This window comes from Callospermophilus lateralis, chromosome 17 (assembly GCF_048772815.1).
Source record: "Callospermophilus lateralis isolate mCalLat2 chromosome 17, mCalLat2.hap1, whole genome shotgun sequence".
In the NCBI taxonomy this organism is placed as follows: Eukaryota; Metazoa; Chordata; class Mammalia; order Rodentia; family Sciuridae; genus Callospermophilus; species Callospermophilus lateralis.
The window spans coordinates 63,500,207-63,520,032 of record NC_135321.1 but is presented as its reverse complement, the minus strand read 5'-3'; the positions used below and the strand labels follow the sequence as shown (position 1 = coordinate 63,520,032).

The window sequence follows — 19,826 nt, the reverse complement described above, 5'->3', positions numbered from 1 at the left end:
TCTGCTATCCCCCTCCTGCACTAGTCTTAAGTAAGGCCAAGGATTATCAGGAGTTCCCATAGGGCAGATGGCAGCCTGCTCCACTGCTTTTTTAGCAGGATGTGAAAGTAAGAGGCAGAGACCCTCCGGAAATGCATCGACAATGTCTCTGGATTCATGACTGCTCTGCTGAGAACATCACAGAGCTGACTATCCACAGCAGGTCAGGGAAGTCAGGAAGCAAAAGGGCAGTGAAATGAAGGCCCCGAGTCTCACTCTGTTTGTGGAGGCAAAAGCCCTATGAACAAGGAACCCCCCAATCAGTGAAAGATGGCAAAAGCAAGTATCCGGGTTGTGCAGGCAGATTCCTAAGGAGCTACCGTGGGTCCAAGAGCTGCCTGGTTGTCTGTGACAATGACTCACTTGCAGAATGCTGTGTCATTTCTTTATCCAGCATCTAGATAAGACCCTGCTGACTGTGGGCGCACTCATCAGCCAGGATGAGCGCATCAGCTCTAGCCCTGTGGCCAAAATCATATATGTGACCCAGCAAGCTTCTTGCCCCAGCTGCCCCAGAAAAGTGTGGCTCATTGCTCAAAGATTTGGAGCTGCAGGAAGAAGATCACAGTCGAGTACCTCCAGCACGTTGTGGAGCAGAAAAACGGCAAGGAGATGGTGCCCGTGCTCTGGCAGTTCCTGCAGAAGGTGTGTCTGCTTCATGGGCTTCCCCCTTTTCCTGGTAGACCTCCCCTGAGGAATGGGAGGCTCTGTGCCTGGGTTCAAAGTCATCATTCCTGGAGGCAGAATCCTAAGCAACCCCATCAGCACTGTGATTCTGAATGCAAGACCTGTATCAGGAGTCTTAGGGAAGAGCGCAGAGATCTTAAGACACATCTGCTGAAGTCACAGGAGTAATATGCACATTACATAGTGCACGGTGAGGTTAGCAGTGATCTCTAAGGAAGGCCAGGAGAGACCACACTGGTTACTCGACTGTGATACCTTGTGTTCATCCCCAGAAGCTGAGTAGGTGATCACCAGCAAGTGCCTGCTGAACAGTCAAAAATGTACACCAAGGGGCTGGGGTTGTGGCTCAGCCATAGAGCTCTTGCCTAGCGCGTGTGAGGCACTAGGTTCAATCCTCAGCATCACATAAAAATGAATAAATAAAATAAAGGTATTGTGTCCAACTATAATTAAAAAATATTAAAAACAAAGAATGTACACCAAAAACAAACCAGAGCCCTCCCTATGCCCTGTAGGTGGGAGGCAGTGTGCTGCATGATGGGGCTGTGGGGTGTAGAGTCACACCTGCCAGACCCAGAAACCATCCCCAGCTTTCACCCACTTGAGCTCTCCTGGGCCACAGTAGAGGTTCACACCACCTCCTTCATGGACCAGTACCACAGCTGGCAGGGAGCATAATGATTGGGGAACATCTGGTGCTCACACTAGGAAGGACTTCATGTTAGTGTTGTGATCTCTTATTAAGACATGGTTTTATTTGACTGAGGATGCTGGATCCTGGCCCTTCAGAACAAAACCCAAAATCACATCAGCTACCACTGCAGTAGGCTTTGGTCTTTCCTTTCAGCAGCCTCACACCCAACCATGGTCCCAAGAGTCAATTTTTAAAAAATTTTTCTCAAATTACTTATTTTTATTAATTCATTAGCTATATACATAATGGGAATTGGTGTGAAATTTCCATGTATGCATATAGCATGCATTGATGTTGTCTTTGTGTCTGGCTTGTTTCACTTAACATAATGTCCTCTAGTTCTATCGATTTTGCTGAAAATGACAGGAGTTCATTTTTCTTATAGCTGAATCATATTCTATTATGTATTTAAACCACATCTTCTTTATGCATTCATCTGCTGATGGCCTTCTAGGCTGATTCTGTGTCTTATTGTGAATGGTGCCACATAAACATGAGCATGTAGTACCTCTTTGATACCTGATTTCCTTTGGAGTGGAATAGTTGGATCATATGGTAGATCTCTTTTTTTAGTTTGGTGAACCTCCATACTGTTCTCTATTATGAGGTATTAATTAACAGTTGTACCAGAAATATATTAGATTTCCTTTTTCTCTTCATCTATGCTAGCATTTATTATTTTATGTTTAGGTTCATCTATTTTTGGGTGTAGGGGGACTAGTGGCAATTGAACCCAGGGCCTTCTTGGGCTTCCTAAGCAAACAATGCTGTACTTCTGAGCTACAGCCCCCATTTCCTGCCTTTTCTTTTTTTAAGACAAGGTCTCACTAAATTGCCTAGACTAACTTAGAACTTGCTGAGGTTGGCCTTAAACTTGTGATCCTCCTGCCTAAGGCTCCCAAGTAGCTGAGATTACACACCTATATTATTATTTTTTTTAATAAGAGTCATTCTAACTATAGTAGGATGGCATCTCATTGTAGTTTTGATTTGCATTTCCTTGATGGCTATTATATTGAGCATTTTTTCATATATTTGTTAACCACTTATATTTCTTTTTTTTGAGAATTGTCTATTCAGATCATTTGCTTATGTTTAAATTGGATTACTTTGATTTTTAAAAAAAAATTGAGTTATATATTCTGGGTATTTGCCTGCTGTCAGGTGAAGAGTTGGCAGCTATTTCTCCCATTCTGTTAGGTTGTCCCTTCAGTCTGTTGGTTGTTTCCTTTGCTGTGCAGAAACTTTTTAGTTTGATGTGATCCCATTTGTCATTTTGCTCTTACTTCCTTTGGTTTGGGGGTCCTATCCAGAAACCCATCACCTATGCCAATGTCTTGGAGTGTTTCCCCTGTTTTTCTGCTGATAGCTTCAGAGGTCAAGTCTTACATCTGGGTCTTTGGTCATCTAGAGTTGATTCTTGTGCAAACTGAGAGATGGGGCCCAGCTCAGTCCTTGAGGCAGCTTTTTATTAGAGGAGGGCGGGGACTTGATCCAGTTCATCCTACATCCCTCACCACTTGGTGAAAGGATGGGATGACTCCTTTCCCATTTGCAAGTTTCAGGGTATAATCATGTAAAACAACCCACTGACCAAATTAAACTACACAGAAAGTCCCCAGCCTGCCCTAAAATCTATACACCCCATGTTGTTTCTCAGTTAAATAGAGGAAGTGTTAGCTCAGTAACACTTCTCTTCTGCAGGGAGCAGAACTGAGACTGGTGAAATTCTTACCTGAGATTTTGGCCCTGCAAAGGGATCTAGTGAAACAATTCCAGAATGTTCCAGAAGATGAATATTCCTGTTCCATCAGGAGTTTTATTAGCAGTCACAGTTCAGGTATGACTGCTGTCTGCTGCAACCAAAGATCAGGACCATCTATGTTTGGTGGTTCAAAAGGATCATTCAGGTTGAGACATGAGGGTGGGGCTCAGGTCCTAAGGTAGAGAAAGAGGCAAAGGATGCTAAATCCCAGAGATGGCCATGAGCCAATGCTGTGGCTAGAAAGCCCTCAGCCTCTCCAGCTTCTCATACAGCCTAAAACTTGAAACTCAGGCATGCAGCTGAGTGAGGGAAGGTGCAGGGTCAGGTTCTTGGGAACACGCCTTGTGGTTTGACCCTGGCCAGCGTGGTGGTGGGGATTGTTTCCATGGGGCTCTTACCAAGTGTTGTGTTCAACAGATGGGCTAAGGCAGCTATGCCACAACAGGATCACCATCTTCCTGTCCACATGGAATGCCCTGAGGCGATCACTGGAGACCAATGGTAAGTGTCCTCCTCTACGTGGCTCTTCCAGCACCCTGATGTGTGTGTGGCAACGCATCCTGTTGATGGATGTGCTGAGATACATGAATCAACCTCCAAAGTAACCCTCAGTCATCTTGAGTCTATAAATATGGAATCAGAAAGGAGTTGGGGGCACTAGAAACTTAACAGCCAGGGCCTAGATCTTTGGACATGGCTGCCCATGGCTTCCCTTCTCTTCCCCTGCCTCCAGACAAACACCTGGAGCAACATCCCTTTGCTTAGTAATGACCCTGTCTTTTAAAGGTGAAATCAAGTTACCTAAAGGCTACTACAACTCTGAGTTGGATCTGGACACAGATTTTAAGGTCATCCTGCCCCGGCGTCGGGGCCTGGGCCTCTGCTCAACTGCGTTAGTTAGCTACTTGATTAATCTACATAATGAAATCATCTACACGATGGAGAAGTTCTCCAAGGAAAACAACAGGTACTGCATAAACTCACCACCCCTGCCACCAAGCTGGGCTGCAGACTCTAGCCAGCAACAGCTCCTGTCCCCCAGATCTTCTCTCAGCCTTCCTCAATAAAGCCCTGTATTTGCACATGGTTTTCACTTGCTTACACTATAAGGGCAGAAGCAGGAGCATATGCCCCAAAGCCCTAGGCCTCACACACCTGCTCTGGACACTAAGACCTGTATCTTGTGTCCCTCAGCTATTCTGTGGATGCCTCAGACGTCACTGACCTGCATGTTGTCAGTTACGAAGTGGAGCGGGACCTGATGCCTCTGATTCTCTCCAACTGCCAGTATGAAGTGGAGCAAGGTGGGGAGACCTCACAGGAATTTGACCTGGAGAAGATCCAGCGGCAGATCAGCAGCCACTTCCTCCAGGGCAAGCCCCAGCTGACCCTCAAGGTAGGCTGGGCCCTCTGCCAACGCTTTGCTGTAGTTATGAACAGCCCTTGTGAGTTTCAGGGGGAACAGACAAGTGACACCCAGGATCTTGTCTGTGTTATCTCCTCCCTACTAATGATCTGTGGTCCCTACACCTTCTCTGGGCCGGGAGGTATCCTCAGCTCTCTTCCACATCACCATCACTGTCTGAACCTGTCCCCCAGGGCAGCCTCAAGTCTCAGTGGACTGGGTTTCCACTATAGTTAATGGCACCACCAAGAAGACCTCACTGCTGCCACCCCTTCAGTTGCATATGCAGTCCGTGCCCAGGAACCACCATGCAGAACTTCCCCATTCCCTTGTCCTCTAACTGCCATGGCCTTGGCTTCACTTCAGAGCATTCAGCTGTCAGTCCAGCTGCCCAGTGCCAGCAGCACCACTTCATCTTAGTTTCCTGCCAGAATGCCCCTATGCGGGGAGCATCAGTGCAGGCACCCCTGGAAATGGGCGGTCAGGAACCCCCACCCCCAGCATGTGGACAGTTACATGGCCTCCACCACACTCCCCCATCTGGCACAGAGGCCCTGTCACCTGACCCTAGCTCAACCTTCCTGGTGTCTCCAGCCCCTTCCTTCCTTGTTGCATCAAATCCTGTGAACTGCCTCCTGACTCCTGAACACAGTGGCACTTCTGTACTGTCCCTTACCGTGGCTGCACTCATCCTTACGGGTCCAGTCAGGTGTCATTCTCAGATGTATTTATTCCTTCATTATAGTCAGCCTGTCAGTTGTTTGAGCCTAAAGTCATTTTTAATTCATCCTGACAGTGGCTGCCTTGTGCACAGTCTCTGCTCAGTGTTGCTGGATAGATCACAAATGTGCACATTCCCATTCCTGTTCCTCCAGCGCTCTTCCTCTCTTGTGGTCGGCAGATACACTGTTCTACAGGGCAATATCTGCAAGGTCACTGTAGCCAGGCTAGATTTCTTGTGTTACTGTGTCCAAAGAGTGTGTGTGGAACAGAGTCATCAGAACACAACAAAGTTACATGCCTTGCCCAGGAATATACTGTCCTGCTTGGTACTTCCACTGAGTCACTGCTGAAGAATACATTTGTCATCAGATGGAAGCCTTCTCTATTTTAATTTCCAAAAACTTTCTTTTCTTTCTCACATAGGGAATACCCACGCTGGTATACAGACATGACTGGAACTTAGAACATCTCTTTGTGGACATTAAGAACAAAATGGCACAGGTGGTCATGATAAACCCTCACTTGCAGGGTTGTTCCGTCCACATATGTAAGGACAGTACAATCTCATCCTGGTGTCTGCTGTAAGCACCAGGCTTTCTGGCTCCCTGAGGAGCTTAGGGAGCCCAGAGCTCAGAGAGGCAAGCAGGATGGCAGATCACCAAACTTTCTTGATGAGAACAGACCGCCCCCCTGGGGGTTGTTTTCTCAATGATGATATCATGACCAGATATCAATATTCAGCAACAGATCAGCAGCTGCTTCAGGTGCTAAAGGTTACTCCTGCTCCTTAGGTTCTGCTACCAAAAAGTGGAGAGGCTCTTGTGCCTCTCCTTGTCCTCAAGGATCATGTGGAGGATTCAGTTAACTTGGGCTGATTTCTGTGCAAAGTCTGAAAGGCTGCGGTACTCGGCATCCCTTCAAGCACAAGCATCAGCTCTTACCATAAGTGCTGGATAGTTGGCCTCGCCTGTGCTGTCAGCTCACAGTTAGGCTCTTACTAAGTAGGAGAAGCAATAGCCTGACCCAAGACTCTGTCCTGATTTTGGTTTCAGAGCCCCCTCCCCAACTCGGCCATGGGTGCCATCAGTGGAGAGCTTTGGTCCTACAGTGATGTCCGTGAAGCACTGTCTATCATAGAGGTCACTCTGGGCTTTCTAGGCACAGCTGGTGGGGATCCAAATATGCACCTAAATGTGTATGTCCAAGACATCCTGCGAATGAGCGAACCAAACAACTCTGGTTTTAAAGGTAGGTCTTTTGTGCTTTTCAAGGAGAATCAGGACCACCTGGTCTTAGTTTCCTGCCAGAATGCCACCACGCAGGAGCCTAGTGCAGGTATCTGTGGAAAGGGGTGGTCAGGAACCCTACCCCTTACCAGTCCACAGAGTTTCAGTGCACACTGAGGACAGGAGAGGCAGGGACGCTCAGTGCTGACCACCTAGTAGAGCAGGATGCACAGGTGACTGAGGACATTGACTACCTGCTCACTGCGTGATACTCACAGTTACAAGCTGCTGCAGGAGGGGGAGACTCTCAGATGTTTCCAAGATGAGACAGGTAGACTTGTGGATGGAACAGAGATGGCCTCATGATGAAAATGGACAAAATTAGGGAGAAGTGCTCTTGGGTACCACTCAGAGTGAGCCTTCTCTCCTACTTGGGACTCTCTTCCTTTTCCAGGCTTTAAGCAGATGTCAGTTAAAACATGCTATTGTCCTCTGGCAATTCCTCTCTGCTCATAAATCGGAACAGCTACTGCGACTGAAGAAAGTGAGTCTGCCCTGCCTCTGCCCAGACTGAGGGTGCTGCACACTGGTCCCAGGCTTTGATGTTGTACTTGTTCATCTTTTTTAGGATCCCTTTTGGGAAATCAGTTCTAGTACAAAGCAGACCTCAGCCCAGAAATTGCTAAGCTCCTCATCACCTTCCTGAATCACACAGACCTAGATGCTTTCCTCATGGAGCTCCATGAGCTGCTGGTGTTGAAACTAAGAAACACCCAGGCCCGGTAGAGCTTCAACCCTGAATGGAGGTAGGGTGTGCACTCCTAGAATGTTTGGCATCTCCCTTGACATGAAGGTAGTTCCATCTTACCACAGGACCCTCTGTCTACTGTTCTCCATCACCAGAGCAACTGAGAACTTATTTCTTTGGTTTTAATCTTTTGGGGACTTCTAAAAGATAACTATGAAATCATATATGCTCATTATAACAAGTAGACCTAACTATGTCAAAGAAGTATGCATTTTAGATTAGGTAGATTAAGCTACACCAATGTGTGAAATCTGAAATATCCAAAATTTTGTGAATTTTACATTTGTGTCAATCTAATGGCCAAAAGATGGTGTCTTGTTTTCACTTGTTTTCCTACCTACTTGTGTGGCTGGGCACATTTTAAAATCTATCACCATTTGTTTATCATCCTCGGAAATAGCTCTTGGTAGCTTCTGGTTATTGGGCAGGGCAGTTGATCTGTTTTTTTTTTTTTTCTTTCTTTCTTTCTTTCTTTTTTTTTAGTACCAAAGATTGCACCCATGGTTACTTAGCTACTGAGCTGCATCCCCAGGTCTTTTTATTTTTTAATTTGAGATAGGACCTCACCAATGCTAAGGCTGGTCTCAACTATGTGATCCTCCTACCTTAGCCTCCTGAGTTGCTGGGATTGCAGGCATATACCACCACCCCTAACCAGTTTATTCCTTTTCAAAAAATATTTTTTAGTTGTAGATGGACATAATATTTATTTATTCTTATATGGTGTTAAGAATCAAACTCAGGGCCTCACGCATGCGAGGCAAGCACTCTTATCACCGAGTCACAACTCAGCCCTTATCTCACTCTTTTAAAAAATATTTATTTTTTAGTTGTAGATGGACACAATATGTTTATTTTATTTATTTATATGTGGTGCTGAGAATCAAACCCAGGTGAGTGGTATACATAGCCCCTTTATCTCTTTTTTAATGATTTGTAAAAGCTCTTTGTATAGAATAGATTATTTCCTTTGATCTACATGTTACAATTGATAGAAGTAAGAAGTCAATTGATAGGATTTTTTTCATAAAGCCTCTGTGGGGCTGGGTGCAGTGGTGTGTGTCTGTAATCTTAGGAGCTCAGGAGGATTGTAAGTTCAAAGCCGGCCTCAGCAACTTAGCAAGGCCCTAAGCAACTCAGCAAGGCCCTATCTCTAAATAAAATATTGAAAAGGGGTGGAGATGTGGGCTGGGATTGTAGCTCAGTGGTGGAGCACTTGCCTAGCATGTGTGGGGCACTGGGGTCGCTCCTTAACATCACATATAAATAAACAAAATAAAGCTATTGCATTTATCTACAACTAAAAATATATTTCTTTTAAAGTGTGTGTGGGGGGTGGGGATGTGGCACAGTGGCTAAGCACCCCTGGGTTCAATCCCCAGTACTTCCCCTGCCTCCCCAAAAAAAGCTGCCATAGGGACATACTTCCTTATCACATCCCAGGGTGCTAAGCCATACTGTTTTCTCCTGCTGCTTTTATAGTTCTGCATTGCACATTTCTTTCATTAGTCAGTTCACTTTTATGTGTGGTATGAGGCAGGTATTTCACTTGACTGGCTTTCTGGATGGACAGTCAGGCTACATTTGCTGTTTCTGCCCTCAGGCCGTATGGCACATGCCTGTACAGTAAAGTTCCCCTTCCTAGAGAATTTGCAACCTTTGGTAAGATAAACCATGAGAGGGAACACCTTCCTTTTTCTGAGTGGCAAAGCTTTGTTTCTGATGCAGCCAGACAGGCCCATCAGTGGAGTGCCGGAAATGGCCTAGCTGAGCATCATCGAGGAAGCTCCACCCCCCAGAAGCCTTGAGTCTAGGACTCCAGGTCCAGCTCAGGAACTGGGCAGCTGGCTTACCTGAAGCTGACCCTAAGTATTTCTGGTCTTAGCACCCCAGTCCTGGAAAGAGTGAGAGCTGATAGGCTCCTGAATGCTCTAAACACTGTCTCTTGTGCCTGATTTTGCAGCCTGAGGGACACTCTGGTGAGTTACATGGAAACTAAAGAGAGCGAAGTTCTTCCGGAAGTGGAATCCCAGTTCCCAGAAGAGATACTGCTGGCCAGCTGTGTCTCTGTATGGAAAGTGGCAGTTGCACAGAAACAGGACCGGCAAGCAAAATAGGACTCTCTACTCTGTCCCTTTATGTGCTGGGGACATAGCTCCCCTCCCCTCCACTGTGCCTCAAGGGCAGCTGGAAAGACAGTGTTGGCATAGCACTGAATTCAAGGCCAGCATGCACTGTGCCAGCTGATGGATTTTTTTTTTACTTTTTATTGATTTTATTTTTTTTTTTAAATACACAACAGCGGGATGTATTACAATTCTTATTACACATTTAGAGCACAAATTTTCATACCAATTTATGTCTATATACATGTACTTTTGTTGCATTACAATTCTTATTATACATAATCACCACAAGTTTTCATCTCTGTTTGTATATAAAGTAGATTGACACCCAATTCATGTCTTCATACATGTACTTTGGATAATGATGTTCATCACATTCCACCATCCTTGCTAATCCCCTTCTTCCTCCCTTCCCCTCCCTCCCCTCTTCCCTATCTAGAATTCATCTATTTCTCCCATGTTTCCCCTCTCTACCCCATTGTGAGTCAGCCTCCTGATATCAGAGAAAACATTCGGCATTGGTTTTTTTGGGGAGATTAGCTAACTTTACTTAGCATTATCTTCTCCAGTGCCATCCATTTACCTGCAAATGCCATGATTTTATTCTCTTTTATTGTGAGTAAAATTCCATTGTGTATATATGCCACATTATTTTTATCTATTCATCCACTGAAGGGTATCTAGGTTGACTCCACAGTTTAGCTATTGTGAATTGAGTTGCTATAAACATTGATGTGGCTGTGTCCCTGTAGTATGCTATTTTTAAGTCCTTTGGGTATAGACTGAGTGGGATAGCTGGGTCAAATGATGATTCCATCCTCAGATTTCCAAGGAATCTCCATACAGTTTTCCATATTGGCTGCACCAATTTGCAGTTCCACCAGCAATGTATGAGTGTACCTTTCCCCCCACATCCTCACCAACACTTATTGTTATTTGTCTTCATAATAGTTGCCATTCTGACTGGAGTGAGATGATATCTTAGAGTAATTTTGATTTGCATTTCTATGATTGCTAGAGATGATGAGCATTTTTCCATGTATTTATTGATTGATTGTATATCCTCTTCTGAGAAGTGTGTGTTCAGGTCCTTGGCCCATTTGTTGATTGGGTTATTTGTTTTTTTGGTGCTTAGCTTTTTGAGTTCTTTATATATCCTAGAGAATAGTGTTCTATCTGATGTATGAGGGGTAAAAATTTGCTCCCAGGATGTAGGCTCTCTGTTCACCTCACAGATTGTTGCTTTTGCTGCGAAGAAATTTTTCAGTTTGATTCCATCCTATTTATTGATTCTTGGTTTTAATTCTTGTGCTATTGGAGTCTTATTAAGGAAGTTGGGCCCTAATCTCACATGATGAAGATTAGGGCCTACTTTTTCTTCTATTAGACGCAGAGTCTCTGATTTAATTCCTAGGTCCTTGATCCATTTTGAGTTAAGTTTTGTGCATGGTGAGACAGGGGTTTAATTTCATTTTGTTGCAAATGGATTTCCAGTACCATTTGTTGAAGAGGCTATCTTTTCTCCAGTGCGTGTTTTTGGTACCTTTGTCTAATATAAGATAATTGTAATTTTGGGGTTAATTTCTGTGTCCTCTATTCTGTACCATTGGTCTACCAGTCTATTTTGGTGCCAGTACCATGCTGTTTTGTTACTATTGCCCTGTAGTATAGTTTAAGATCTGGTATAGTGATGCCACCTGCTTCGCTCTTCCCGCTAAGGATTGCTTTAGCTATTCTGGGTCTCTTATTTTTCCAGATGAATTTCATGATTTATTTTTCTATTTCTATTAAGAATTCCATTGTGATTTTGTTCAGAATTGCATTAAATCTGTATAGTGCTTTTGGTAGTATGGTCATTTTGATAATATTAATTCTGCCTATCCAAGAGCAAGGTAGACCTTTCTATCTTCTAAGGTCTTCTTTGATTTCTCTCTTTAGGGTTCTGTAGTTTTCTTTGTATAGATCTTTCACCTCTTTCGTTAAGTTGATACCCAAATATCTTTTTTTTGAGGTTATTATGAATGGGGTAGTTTTCCTCATTTCCTTCTCAGAAGTATTGTCAGTGATATACAGAAATGCCTTTGATTTATGGATGTTGATTTTATATCCTGCTACTTTGCTGAATTTATTTACTAGTTCTAAAAGTTTTCTGATGGAGTTTTTTGAGCCTTCTAGGTATAGAATCATATCATCAGTAAATAGTGCTAATTTAAGTTCTTCTTTTCCTATACATATCCCTTTGACTTCTTTGATCTAATTGCTCTGGCCAGTGTTTCAAGAACTATGTTGAATAGAAGTGGTGAAAGAGGGCATCTCTGTCTTGTTCCAGTTTTTAGAGGGAATGCCTTCAATTTTTCTCCATTTAGAATGATGTTGTTCTGAGGCTTAGCGTAGATAGCCTTTACAATGTTGAGATATGTTCCTGTTATCCCTAGTTTTTCTACTATGTTGAATATAAAGGAGTGCTATATTTTGTCAAATGCTTTTTTCTGTGTCTATTGAGATGATCACATGCTTCTTATCTTTAAGTCTATTGATGTGGTGAATTACATTTATTGATTTCCATATGTTGAGCCAACCTTGTATCCCTAGGGTGAATCCACTTGATGATGGTGCACAATCTTTTTGATGTTTTTCTATTCGATTTGCCAGGATTTTATTGAAAATTTTTGCATCTATGTTCATTAGAGATATTGGTCTGAAGTTTTCTTTCTTTGATGTGTCTTTGCCTGGTTTTGAGACCAGGGTGATATTGGCCTCATAGAATGAGTTTGGAATTACTGCCTCTTTTTCTCTTTCCTGTAATAAATTGAAGAGTACTTGTATTGGTTTTTCTTTAAAGATCTTGTAGAATTTGGCTGTGTATCCATCTGGTCCTGGACTTTTCTTGGTTGGTAAGCTTTTTATGGTTTCTTCTATGTCCTCACTTGATATTGGTCTGTTTAAATTGTGTATATCTTCCTGACTCAATCTGGGCAAATTGTATGACTTAATAAATTTGTCAATGCCTTCAATGTCTTCTATCTTATTGGAGTATAAGATTTCAAAATAATTTCTAATTATCCTCTCTATTTCTGTAGTGTCTGTTGTGATATTAACTTTTTCATCGTGTATACTGGTAATTTTTGTTCTCTCTTTCCTTCTCTTTATTAGCCTGGCTAAGAATCTGTCAATTTTATTTATTTTTTCAAAGAACCAACTTTTTGCTTTGTCAATTTTTTAAATTGTTTCTTTTGTTTCAATTTCATTGATTTCAGCTCTAATTTTAATTATTTATTGCCTTCTACTGCTTTTGCTGCTGGTTTGTTCTTCTTTTTCTAGGGCTTTGAGATGTAGTGTGAGGTCATTTATTTATTGACATTTTCTTCTTTTAAGGAATGAACTCCATGCAATGAATTTTCCTCTTAGTACTGCTTTCACAGTGTCCCAGAGATTTCTATATTTTGTGTCTATGTTCTCATTTACTTCTAGGAATTTTTTAATCTCCTCCTTGATGTCTTCTGTGACCCATTGTTCATTCAGTATCATATAGTTTAGTTTCCAGGTGATGGAGAAATTTTTATGTTTTATTTTGTCATTGATCTACAATTTCATTCCATTATGATCTGATAAAATGCATGGTAGTATCTCTACTTTTTTATATTTGCTAAGAGTTACTTTTTGGCATAGGATATCATCTATTTTAGAGAAGGATCCATGTGCTACTGAGAAAAAAATGTATCTGCTTGATGCAGGTTTAAGTATTCTATATATGTCAGTTAAGTGTAAGTTATTAATTGTGTTATTATCGAGCTCTGTAGTTTCTTTATTCAACATTTTGTTTTGAAGATCTATCCAGTGGCTAGAGAGGTGTGTTAAAGTCACCCAAGATTATTGTTTTGTGGTCAATTTGACTCTTGAATTTGAGAAGAGTTTGTTTGATGAACATAGTTGCACCATTGTTTGGGACTTATATATTTATGATTATTATGTCTTATTGATGTATGCTTCCCTTGAGCAGTTTATAATGTCCATCTTTATCCTTGATTAACCTTGACTTGAAGTCTACTTTATGTTATATGAGTTTGGAAACCCCTGCTTGCTTTCACAGTCTATGTGAGTGGTATGATTATTTGAAACCTTTCAACTTTAGTATGTGTATGTCTTTTCCTATCACATGAGTCTCCTGGAGGCAGCATATTGTTGGATCTTTTTTTAAATCCAATTTGCTAGCCTGTCTTTTGGTGAGTTTAAGACATTAACATTTAGGGTTACTATTGAGACATGGTTTGTATTTCCAGCCATATTTGTTTATTTTTGTTATTTAACTTGAATTAGTTTTCCTCTTTGATTAGTTTTTCCTTTACTGTACTACCTCCCTCTGATGATTTTCAAAGTAATCATTAGCAAATATGAAAACAAAATGAAATGATTCCACATATCCTGTTTCAATGGTAATGGAGTAAAATTAAAAATCAACAGCAAGAAGTAAACCACATATACAAAGACATGGAGATTAAACAATACACACTGTAATGATGAGTGGATCATCAAAGAAATCTGACAAGAAACCAAAAAATTCTAAGACTCAACAAGATTAGAAGTACAATGTACCCAGGCCAAGAAGCTGCTGCTGCAGCCACTGTTTAAAATCTGGTGTCTCTGGGGAACGAGGGATCTGCTGATGGGTGAAAACCAGAGAAAGTGTTGTGGCCTCAGCATATCCCAGTGCTCATCTCCTCTCCTCAGATACACCGAGTCCACTATGGGAGCACATTTAGCTGCTACTGTGGTTTCTAGGTGTGAAGGTCCTGGGTTCCAGGTAGCAATGAGGGGATAGCAGTGCCCTGCTGCTGAGTTCCTTCCTGCCCCCTGTCTGCCTAGGCACAAGGGAGGGTCAGAGGAAAGCCTTGCAGTGTGTCTGCCTCTATGCCTCACAGCCTCCCACCCCAGGGTCACTGCCTAGGGGTGCCTGCTACCCAAGCCTTTGCACTACAGCTGTGCAGGGTGCCTTCAGCTGCCACCTGCCACCCTGAGGCAATCACCCTCCACCCAAGCTGACACTGGTGGTGATCGTCCTGCTGATGATGATATGCAGAACTGGCCTTAACATAATTAAGGCCATAAACAACAAACCCAGTGCCAACATTGTATGGAATAGGGAAAACCTGAAAGGATTTCCTCTAAAATCAAGAACAAGACAAGGATGTCCACTCTCATCACTCTTATTCAATATATTTTTTTGAAACTCTAGCCACAGAAATTAGGTAAGAAAGGGAAATAAAAGGGATTCAAATAGAAAAACCAAATTGTCTCTGTTTGCAGATGATATTATACTGAACTTAGAAGATCCAAAAAGCTCCACCAGTACACTTCTAATGATAAACAAAGTCAGCAATGTAGCAGGATCCAAAAACAACATATAGAAACAATCACTTTCCTATACACTACTGATGTGTCTGTTAAGAAATTAGAGGAAAAAATCATGAACAATAGCTTATAAGAACTTAAAACAGCAACAAGTTTAACCAAAAAGGTGAAAGGCTTCTATAGGCAAAATTTACAAAACATGGAAAAAATAAATTGAAGAAGACAACAAAATATGGAAAGACCACAAATGCTCATGATAGGAAGATTTAATATTGTTAAATGACCATACTACCAAAATCAATCTGCAGATCTAATGTAATCTTCCATGAAAATATCAATGATATTCTTTTCAAAACCATAAAAAACAAATCCCAAGATTTATATGGAAGAACAAGAGACCCTTGATTGTCAAAATAAATCTGAGTAAAAAGATTAAAGCTAGAGGTATCACAATGTCTGACTTTAAATTATACTACAGAGTCATAGTAATGAAATCAGCTTGGTACTAACATACATTTAGATATGTAGATCAATGAAACAGAATAGAAGACACAGAAACAGACCCACAAAGGTGCCAAAAAGTTACACTGGAAACAAGAAAGCCTTCTTAACAAGTGATGCTGGGAAGACAGGATATCCATAAGATTAAAAATAGGTACTTATCTATGACTCTGTAACAAAAGTCAGCTCAATTGGACCAAAAACCTAGGAAAAGACCTTCAACTTCACAACTGATAGAGGAGAAACAAGGAAAAGCTCCAACATATAAGTATAGACAATGACTTTCTTAATAGGACTTCTCTAACTCAGTAAATATTAAGGACTTCTCCAACTCAGTAAATAAGAGCAATAAGTTAGAAGGCATCAGATTAAAAAGCTTCTTCACAGCAAAGGAGACAATTCATAGCACAAGGACACAATCTATAGAATGTCAGAGGATTAATATCTAGAATATTAAAAGAACTAAAAAAAACCCCTCAATATCAAAAAACCCATTCCATAAATGGGCAAAAAAGTTAAAGAGACATTTCTTAAAAGAAGTACAAACAGCCAAAATTTTTTTTAAAAATGTTTGACAACTAGAGTCATCAGGAGAATGGAAATCAAAACTCCACTGAGATTTCATTTCACTCCACTTAAACTGACAGCCATTAAAAATACATATAACAATAAATGCTGGCAGAACGGGGTGGGGAAGGACCATTCGCATCATTTCTAGGAATCTATATTAGTACAGCTAATATGGAAATCATTATGGAGATTCCCCCCAAGACTGTAAAGGAACACTTGTGTGGGGAGAACTGTGGAGGAGGCACACAAAGGACAGACACACAGGGAAGAGTGGAAACAGACAGAAGGATGGCAGACAAAAGGAATGCTTACCCCTCTCTGCCATCATCTTTAATAACCCAAAAAGTTACATATTACCTACTAACAGTGATTACACTTTGACCAGTATTCCTTTAACCCTGAGTGCTAGCTAACTAAGATAAGGTCCAGGTTAATGCAAACACATAGCCTCTCTCCTTCAAAGGATGTCACTATGTAAGCCATGTAGTGCATCAGCATAGTTATCTTAATAGCCTCAGCAGGGAATGTCTGGGCATTCCAATCATGGAAATCAGGGCACCAGTTATGTCCCCCCATCCCAGGAGTTTTCTCACTGGGGGACTGCTTCCTTATTTCCACTGTCAGAAATACCTACAGGAACCACCATATCATCCAGTAAACCATTTACTCCTCAGTATTTATCCAAAGAACTAACATCAGCATACAACTGTGACACATGCCTGTCCATGATTATAGTAGCACTATTCACTCTTGTGAATTGTGAATTATTCTATGAATTACCAATTTATGGAACCAGTCTAGGTATCAGTCAATTGATGAATGGATAAAGAAAATATGATATATAGACAATGAAATTTAATTAAGGCATAAAAAATCACAAAATTATGTCATTTGCAGGGAAATGGATGGAACTGGAGAACACTGTGTTAGACAAAATAAGGTAGACTCAGAAAATCAAGAATCATGTTTTCTTTCAAATGTGGAATTTAAGAAGAAAAAGGGAAACTCCTGAAATTAGAAGGAAGAGCAGTAGGGTAGAGAAAGGGAATGAGGGGAATGGAGAAAGGGAGGGCAAGGGGGTACTAAGGATTTAAATCTATCAAATTTTGCAAGGTACATGGGTTGAGGTTGTAGCTCAGAGGTGGAGCACTTGCCTTGCATATATGAGGCACTGGGTTTGATCCTCAACACCACATAAAAATAAATAAAATAAAGGCGTTATGTTCATCTACAACTAAAGAAAATTTGCAAGGTACATATACAAATATAACACAATAAAACCCACTATTCAGTGTATTTTTTCTCCTTTAAAAAAATTTCTTAATTGATTTTTAAAAAATTTGGGTTGGGGATGTGGCTCAAGCGGTAGTGTGCTCACCTGGCATGTGTGCGGCCCGGGTTTGATCCTCAGCACACATCCTCATACAAAGATGTTGTGTCCGCCGAAAACTAGAAAATAAATATTAAAAATTCTCTTTCTCTCTCTTTCTCTCTCTCTCTCTCTCTCTCTCTCTCTCTTTAAAAAAATAAATGATAGTTAAATGCATTACAATTTTTATTACACATATACAGAACAATTATTCATATCTCTGGTTGTATATAAATTATATTCACACCAATTTGTGTCTCCATACATGTTCTTTGGATAATGATGCCCATCACATTCCACCATCCTTGCTAAATTCCTGCCCCCTCCCTTTCCCTCCCACCCCTGTGCCCTATCTAGAGTTTGTCTATTCCTCCCATGCTTCCTCTCCCTACCCCACTATGAATCTGTCTCCTTGTATCAGAGAAAACATTCAGCATTTGTTTTCTTTTGGGGAGACTGGCTAACTTCACTCAGCATTGTCTTCCCCGAGACTATCCATTTACCTGCAAATGTCATGATTTTATTCTCTTTTATTGCTGAGTATAATTTTTATGGGCCAATAAAAAATCAACAGTTTACAAACTGTGGATCATCAAGTGCAAAACAGAAAAACTCTTGGAGACACAAGATACTGGAAATACCTATAGAGATGCTTTCTGTAGTCTTGAAACAACTTTCCTTCAAAGCCTGTTGCTAGCATCCACCTGCTTGTGTGCTGTTCCTTGTTGCTGGGTGTGTGCAGTGCATGTAAGTCACTCTAGTCATTGTCCAAGTGTTGCCTTGAGTCCTTGCTTCCAAGACACTAATCAGGAGAAGCTGAACCAAGTACAAATTGAAACATGAATCTTCAGAATTGAGTGTTATCCATTACTCAACCCTTTTTGTGATTTTCTACTTCCATTCCTAGTAGCTGAAAAGATATGGATTAAATGTCTTGACCCCAACTTTAAATATTGAAGACTTAATCTCTAATGTGATGGTGTTAGGATGTTGAGGACTTTGGAAAGGAGTGTCATGAGAGTGGAGCTCTCAAGAATGAGCTTAGCCCTCATGAACAAGCATCCCCTCTTTCTTCACTATGTGAAGACACAATGCAAAAACTGCCATCTACAATTCAGGATGACAGTCCTCCCCAGAACCCATCCATGGTGGGCCTCTAATTTTGCACTTACAGTCTCTAGAAGATGAGAAACAAGTGTCTGTTGCTTAAGCTATAGACAGCCAGAGACCTCACAAAGATACACACATGGACCCACACACAGACCCTACAATGACAGATCCAAACAGAGAACTGCACAGAGACCTCTGACCACTAACACAGAAAACAAACAAGGATTGCCCTCAAATATAAGGGAATAGATCCTTACACAGATCTCACAGAGACCTCCACACAGTCCTCTGACAGAGATTTGCAATGAGACCTCTTACAGAGACCTAAGGCAGAGACCTGCCAGAGCAACTTCTCAGTGCCACAGGCTTCACACAGCTCCCTCACAGAGATATCACTCAGCCTCTCAGGCCCTATGGAAGCTTCAAAGATTCTCACAGAGATCTCACAGAGACCCCTGAAATTTGACTATACAAGAAACCACAGAAACAGTACAGAACTCTTGTTGCAACAACAAAACCTCACAGAGATTTCCCAGAGACCTTACAAAGCTCACCCTCAGAGACTTTCCCCAATGAGACCTCTGACACAGAACAGCACAGAGAAGCCTCAAAGAAACTTGTGTGGTGGCACCATAGGATGATCTCTCCCATAGATAACACAGAGTGACTGTCTACAGAGAAACCATGCACAGTTACCAGGTGATGGTGCTGGAGTCTCTCAGGGAGTCCTTACACAGTTATTTCCACAGGACCTCATGTTGCCTCATAGACCCAGAGAACCTCAAAAAGAGATTTTACAGGTTTCCCACAGAATTCTCCCATATACACATCACCCAGAGACAACACACAAAGACTGCCCCAGAGTGTCCTGACAGAGGTCTTTCCCAGATCTCCTACAGTGCCCCTCAGGCTTACAAAGCCCTCACAGTGTCCCACACAGACCTCCTCCTATATAGACAACCCACAGTTGAGAGTATGTAGATATCTCACCACAACAGAGACCTCAAAGAAGATAAATCTTACAGAAAATCCTCTACACCTAGCTCCACAGAGACCTCACACAGTTTTCAAGAGATCCCACTCAGGTACTTCATAGATATTGGATGTTAATCATGTATTGGGTTGTTCCCCAGAATAAGATATTGGGACCTGAGCCTTTCCCTCTCCCTATTTTCTTTCTTTTTCTCTTTTCTTCCTGGCCATAGTTTTCCTCCAGCATATTATATTGCCCAGCCTCAGGTCCAAAGGCAACAGGGCCAAGCAGTCATGGATTGTATCCTCCAAACAATGAGTCCAAATTAATCATTCTTTCATTCATGATGTTGATCTCAGATATGTTAACACTGTGACAGATGACTGACTAACCCCCCAAAAATGGTGCCAAGTGTGTGCTCATTTTTATGACACTACCTCATCAGGTGATTCAGAAGACTTTGGAACTGGTTTTTGGGATA

The 19,826-nt window shown here is 41.7% G+C and overlaps 1 pseudogene; it reads left to right on the top strand.

Moving 5' to 3' along the window:
* The window catches only part of LOC143382699 (E3 ubiquitin-protein ligase RNF213-like), a 67,422-nt pseudogene extending 56,747 nt beyond the window's left edge, over window positions 1-10,675 (top strand).
* Window positions 10,676-19,826: the final 9,151 nt, after the last annotated feature.